The sequence below is a fragment of the Pipistrellus hanaki genome, assembly GCF_964339955.1.
Source record: "Pipistrellus hanaki genome assembly, chromosome: 10".
Lineage (NCBI taxonomy): Eukaryota > Metazoa > Chordata > Mammalia > Chiroptera > Vespertilionidae > Pipistrellus > Pipistrellus hanaki.
Window position 1 is genome coordinate 16983560 of NC_140512.1, and position 6784 is coordinate 16990343.

A 6784-nucleotide genomic window follows, 5' to 3' on the forward strand; every position below is an offset into this window, starting at 1 on the left:
TAAGTGATAATGGTTAATTCCTTTAACCAATCATTCCTCCTTTTTTTTTTTTTTGCTAAAAACCATTATTGATACTAGGCAGGGGGGCGGGGGCAGTTGGAGGCGAACCTTACCCTTAGTCCAACAGTGAAAAAAAAATGAAAATCAAGAAAAATTGTTTGTCTTTAAATAAAAAATGTCTTAAATATCCTTTGAAAAAATCATAGATTAAAGTTTTTTTTTAATATTCTGGTCTCGCGGGGACCAGTTTGGCTCAATGGATAGAGCGTCGGCTTGGGGACTGAAGGGTCCCGGGTTCGATTCAGGTCAAGGGCATGTACCTTGGTTGCGGGCATATCCCCAGTAGGGGCTGTGCAAGAGGCAGCTGATCGATGACTCTCTCTCATCGATGTTTCTAACTCTCTATCTCTCTCCGTTCCTCTCTGTAAAAAATCAATAAAATATATTAAAAAAAAAAAAAAATTCTGGTCTCGCCATGACCGGTTTGGCTCAATGGATAGAGCATCGGCCTGCAGGTCCTGGGCACATCCCCAGTAAAGAGTATGCAGGAGGCAGCTGATCAATGTTTCTGTCTCATCGATGTTTCTAAATCTCTATCCCTTCCCCTTCCTCTCTGTAAAAAAGCAATAAAATATACTTTTTAAAAATTTTTCTGGTCTCAGAAAATGTTAGATAACATAATTACATGAACTTACTTTAAAATTACCTTATAGATACTACAAGCCAAAACTAACCCTACCAATATATTACTTTGCTTTCTGCCACAGGCTCAGACTTTAAATGCTGCAACCACATTGGCTGTAACACAGGTGTGATTACTCAATATAATCTTTCTCAATAACAAACTTCAGGACCAAGAATGTTCATTACTTTGGATTAACTCTAAATTGAGCAATCTTCTAATAGTTGCTAGAAATTATCTCTCTTCAGTTGTTTAGAATAAAGAAAGCTGCATAATAACTTGTTTCTCATGTTGATCTTTATGCAGGTCCTTTCTCAAAACAAGATTTCATATTTGAGACAGTTTTAAAATGCAAAAGTAAATATTTTAATTAAAAGTAATCTGTGACTGACCTGTTACATTCAAAATGACCAACATCACAGACAGTTTAGGTAAATAACCAAATCAGATTTTTGATAAAGCTGTAAAATTCACCTAAAATACAAAAATGCTTTCCTAAACCTTCTAAAAATAACATTTGATTTATGAGCTGTCCATGAGGAAAAAACTGATTTCATATTAAGTAAAACATAGGATTACTGTTCTCTTGAAAGCATATGTTACCAAGGATTAATAAAAACTTTTCTTTCTTAAAGACACAAATAAATCTAATTACATTAGCCTGAGTCAACATTTGAATTATAAATGTAGCACTTAGCAAAAAGGTTCGCAATAACAAAAAAATTTCTTTTGGTTAAGTCCTACCTCTTTATAAAATACGAATTGTTTGATTGCAATAGCAAAAATTTTAGTTAAATACTGTCTACTTCAAATTTAATGCACTTAAAAACAATTTTCATCCACAAATATTACTTCTTTCATATTAAATAAATATTTAGATAATACAAATTATCTTTCACTACTAAAAAAAACACATGAAACTCCTTTCAACATGTGACATTGGAAAAGAGACAGTAAAAAAAAGACAGCCATTCCAAAATCAACCCAGCCTAAAAACTAGCTAACTTTTATACAGAAACATCTCAAATAGTATCTATACTAATAAAAGGGTAATATGCTAATTAGACCAGGAAACCTTCCAGGAGACCTACGGATGTCCTTCTGGACAAAGCTATGGTGGCGGGCTAAGGCAGAGGAGATTAGGGGCAATCAGGCCAGGAGGGGAGGGCAGTTAGGGGAGAGCAGGCTGGGGGGGGGGGGATGTTGGGGGTGAGCAGGCCAGCAGTGGTGGGCAACTGGGGGTGATCAGGCGGTGGGGGGGAGGGCAGTTGGAGGTGAACAGGCCTAAACCCACAGTCGGACATCCCCCAAGGGCTCCCAGATTGGAGAGGCTGAGGGACACCCTCCCACCCCATGCACAAATTTCATGCACCGAGCCACTAGTACTTTCTTTATATTTTGCCAGTCAAAACACAAAAATAATTTTATGATAAAGTAAAAGTAATTCTGTACTCAACATTAAAAAGTAAGTCTCACTGGATGCAAGTATTTAACACTTATTCTAACATATGACATGAAACAGTCACCTGATCACTATGATTATTTGAGATGTAAATGTGTTCACTTAAACAAAAGCTATAAATTCAACAAATAATTGGTGCCTACCATCTGCTAAGAATTAATCCTTTGATGATAAAAGCTATTATACACTATTAAATTTTTTTTAAAAATGTAGCATCTTCTAAGAAAATTCCATTCTAATATTTCTTAAGTTTTCAATAGCTCTTCAAAGTCCAATTGGTTTTATACAACATCTTAAACACACAATGGTAGTACCCATTAAAAACCCCGTGGTGCCGAAACCGGTTTGGCTCAATGGATAGAGCATCGGCTTGGGGACTGAAGGGTTCGATTCTGGTCAAGGGCATGTACCTTGGTTGTGGGCATATCCCCAATAGGGGATGTGCAAGAGGCAGCTGATCGATGACTCTCTCTCATCGATGTTTCTAGCTCTCTATCTCTCTCCCTTCCTCTCTGTACAAAATCAATAAAATATATTTTAAAAACCCCGTGGTAACTTTCAGAAAAGCTTGGTTGTTAGGATTTATATAGTATACTTTTTAAAATAAAACCATAAGTTTAAAGGTCTGATGCATGAAAATAGCTATTTTATTCTTAGAAATAAAATACCAATTTAAGAAGTTATTTTGCTAAGACCACTAAGGCGTGGATTAAGGGAAATAATTTTTCCTAACTTATTGACTTTTCCCCTTACTTCTTCATTTTTAGATCCAAGAAGTCTTAGAATTTACTGTGGTATATATGATAAGAATTCGCTGGCTGGAAGCTGTGAGGAAGACAGACAAGCCAAAAATGTAAGAGAGTTGTCAGAGACCTAAAGAGCTGAAGGGAAATGAAGAAGCCCCATAAAAAGGTTCTAAACTTAAATTCAGATCAAAGGGATCCTATAATTCACACTGACTACAAAAGGGAAGTATGATCAAAATGTAGTCACTAAAAATAAAATTTGCTCTCCAATTACGTTATGATTTTCTATAAACCCAGCTAAACAGATAAACAACTAATCCCTCAAACTCAGCTATCCTAAGAACAAAGACCATTTGACTAGTTTTCCCCAAGGGACCAAGTGTTTCAAAACTCTGGAAACAAAAATTATGCCCAACATTTTAAAAATTTGCCTCGACAATCCCAACTTAAAACTTAGTCAACTGGGATGTACAGTAATAAAAAACAAACATTAATAAAGTAACCACTTAAAATAAAGTGTAATATACTTAAAAAAAAAAAAAAAAAAAAAAAAAAAAAAAAGCCAGTCTGGTTTTACAGGAACCAAAACAAAAAGAAGCAAACAAACAAAACCCAAAGCAATGAAGCAGGCCAGTACGAAGAAACTATTCGAGTGAAGGCAGCTTTCTTTATAGTAATTCCTAACTTGATATTGTTTGTTTGAAGCTAAATTAAGTCCACATGCTTTATGTATTTAGACCTGACCAAGGTCACTATCAAGAAAAACCTGGGTATAGACAATGTTTCCTCCTATGGCTACATAAACCAAATCTCCCTAAGAGTATACTGATTTCCTACACTAGATAGTAAAAGTACCAACTTAGCCACCATTATTAATTACTTAATCTTTCAAACAAATGCACAATCTTTACACAGGAGTTAAGGATCTGTACTTATATGATCACTCAGCATATTACAAACCCCTCCACAAACTCTCCCACTATCCATCAACATTTCACTTTAAAGTACAATAAAATATTTCAGAGACTCTAAGTAATATTGTCTTCCCTGACGAAACTCTGTGTCAGTTATTTTTACTATTATTTTTAGGAATAGAAACTTATCAATCTAATTCAAATATTAACTTTCTCTTATTCCGTTATATATATTTAGAGCAAAATTTACAATAGAATAATAAGAGAATCATAAAAGTGTATATATTGTCCAACCTTTAAAGTACTGCTGGATTAAAAGGCACTCATCTTTTAGTTGCTTCTCAATCAGAATGGTCATTAAATGCCATTAATTGCCCACTCATATCTCACTGCTTAATTCAGGCCAAAAAAATCGACCTCCCACTATAGAGATGAAATCATCATTCATCTACATCATTTAAAAAATACAACTAAATTACACCACTTCATTTTCTGCATCTATCTATAAGATTCTGAAATTAGCGCAAAGTGGATTCAGGACCCTGTTATGGTGTGGTTTCCATTTAAAGCCTATTAGGAGTGACTAAATTTCACATCCTATTGTAGATAAATGGGCACATTGGGGGCAGGGGGATCATGAACTAAAACCATACTTTTTTACCTACATAATTATGATAGTGTGCCATAAGACAATATTAAAAGGCAGCAAAGCATGGAACTTCACTTTGTTAAATAAAATACATAATTAACTTAGAAAATTCTTAAATATATGGGGGAAATGGATGCAAAATTTAATAGTGAGAAAAGCATCTCCACACCCTGTGAAGTAACAGGTTTGGGCTTGTTTGTACAGCTCCCTAAAAATTAATGAGAGTACAAAAGCCAAAATTCACAAAATTGGTAAAGACTTGGAAACAATTCACTCTATCTAGATTAAAACATCTAGTCACACAAACCAGATTGCACTTATACACTTATTAAACATTTTAATTTAGCATACTGGCTGAAAGATGCTTGGATTAAACCGAGCAAAAACTATTATTTGTACCGAAAGATTTTTTTTTTTTTTAATGTGTAAAAGCGTACCTAGCTTCACTAGTGAAATTTCTAAGGCTACTACCTGAGTGTTATTTTTCCCCCCAAAGTGGTGTCTGTCACTTTATTTGCCTCTCAGGAAAAACCAATAAAATCAATCAACTAAAACACAGCATTGTAATCTGCAGTAAAGTCTACATATTTTTGTTAACAGTTTAAGGAAGAAAAAAAGCCCAGTCTTTCCATGTAAACATAATAAGCCAGTAATATGCTGCAGACAAACGCACTGCATGGGGTGTGGAGGACCCGAGCTGATTAGATTACCACAACATCAGCCTGGGGCCGCCATTTTTAGAATCTGTAAAGGACAAAAGAGGGAAATTTCACTTTTTACTTCCCATCTCGGGAATTAAAGGGAAAAACGGACTGTGTTCCAATTAGGTGTTGATGTCTCCAGCCTAGAGCTGAATGCACCTCACTTAATTCTGCCCCCAAGGTTTCCAGTACTCCAAATACCTTACATTTATTCACGTCTCCAAAAAGGAGGGCAAACAGGAAAAACGGGGTTCACTCTAACGCCAACTCTAAGCGCTTTCCCTCTGAATTTAAATTGTATCGTTCTGAAGGCAGTGTAGCAAGAACGGCCCTCCGCGGAACTAAGGCCAGGGGAAGAGAGCACTCGGACTGTTGTTTCTCTCCCTCCTCCCCCGGTCAGCACAGTGAACCGTTTGTTTCTCTTCTGTGTCTGCTGCCAGTGTGGGTGCCAATCCCTCGGTCAAAATAAGCTTTTCTGAAATGGGCCATATTGTGGGTCCTGAGCCTCCGGTGCAGTAAAGGGCAGCGATAATGCCAGAGAAGCGGGGGGAGGCGGCAGAAGGCTTGGGGACCGGGGTGACCACCCCGGGGGCGGGTTTACCTTCCCCCGGGGAGGATGGGAAGCTGCCTCCTTCCCCCACAAAGGGAGGGAGAGACCCGGGCCGCCCGCTTACCCGCTCGGCTAGGGACGATAACATTACCGCGGAGGCTGCCGGGGGTGGAGAGCCGGGAGAAAACGAGGCCTAGGATCGTCGGCACCTGAACAAGATGCAGCGGAGGAGGGAAGGCAGGGCTGGCAGCTCCCGGGACCACCTCGACCAAACCCTTCCAACAGCCACAAGCCCCCACCCACCCAGGCGGCTCTAACCTGCCCAGGAGGAGGGCACCCCTCCCCTAACTCCCGCTCTCCGGGGGGTTAACTGCCAGTTCCCCCTTCCTCAGCCCTAAAACCCGCCATAATGCTCCCCTTCCTGGGGACAGGGAGGAGAAAAGGAGAAAGTCTATTCCAAAAAAGCAACTGTCTGGCCCCAACCAGGATAACCAGAGAGCCAACGTCTGCTCCCCCCGCCCCCCACCCCCCCCAGAGGATGAAGAGGAGAGGACCCCCGTCCCGTCCCCCTGGAAACACGCGTCCCTCCACCCGGCAAAGCCCCCGTGAACTCCCAGACAGACGACAGGCACTGACCTGTGATGCTCACACACCAGACGCCCGGACCCCGTTATCCGTCCGACCCCCGGAGGAGTCTCTCCGCACCTTCACGGTCAGGCGACCCCCCGACAGCAGCCACTGCGGACGCGGGACCCGGCTCCGCACACCCCCTCCCCAGACAGCAGCGCGCAGCCTCTCCGGCAGCCGAGGAGCAGGGGAGGGGGCACCGGGTCCGTCAGCGGGGACGCGGCGGCGGCGGCGGCGGCGGCGAGGCTGCTCGGCGTGTCTGTGGTGGCCCCTCTGTGGCCGCTCCCGAACTCAGGCACGGTTTCCGACTGGGCCCCCTGCGCTCGCTCAGTGTCACTGCCTCTTGTTGGCGAAAATGGCGGACCGCGGCGGCGACGGCGGCGGCGGCGGCGGCAGCGGCGGCGGCGGCGGCGGCGTCCGCGGCGTCCAGTGCACGGGGCTTGCCCGCCCCGC

At 41.5% G+C, this 6784-nt stretch overlaps 1 protein-coding gene across 5 annotated transcripts in view; it reads right to left on the bottom strand.

Moving 5' to 3' along the window:
• Window positions 1-6784, bottom strand: part of KMT2E (lysine methyltransferase 2E (inactive)) — an 87052-nt gene extending 80268 nt beyond the window's left edge. For 2 of the 5 annotated variants that reach the window (XM_084897800.1, XM_084897798.1), the window contains exon 1: window positions 6341-6784. The gene's annotated coding sequence lies outside the window, so the exon portion shown is untranslated. The remainder of the gene's footprint in view (window positions 1-6340) is intronic. The other 3 variants (XM_084897802.1, XM_084897801.1, XM_084897799.1) reach the window with 2 other exon arrangements.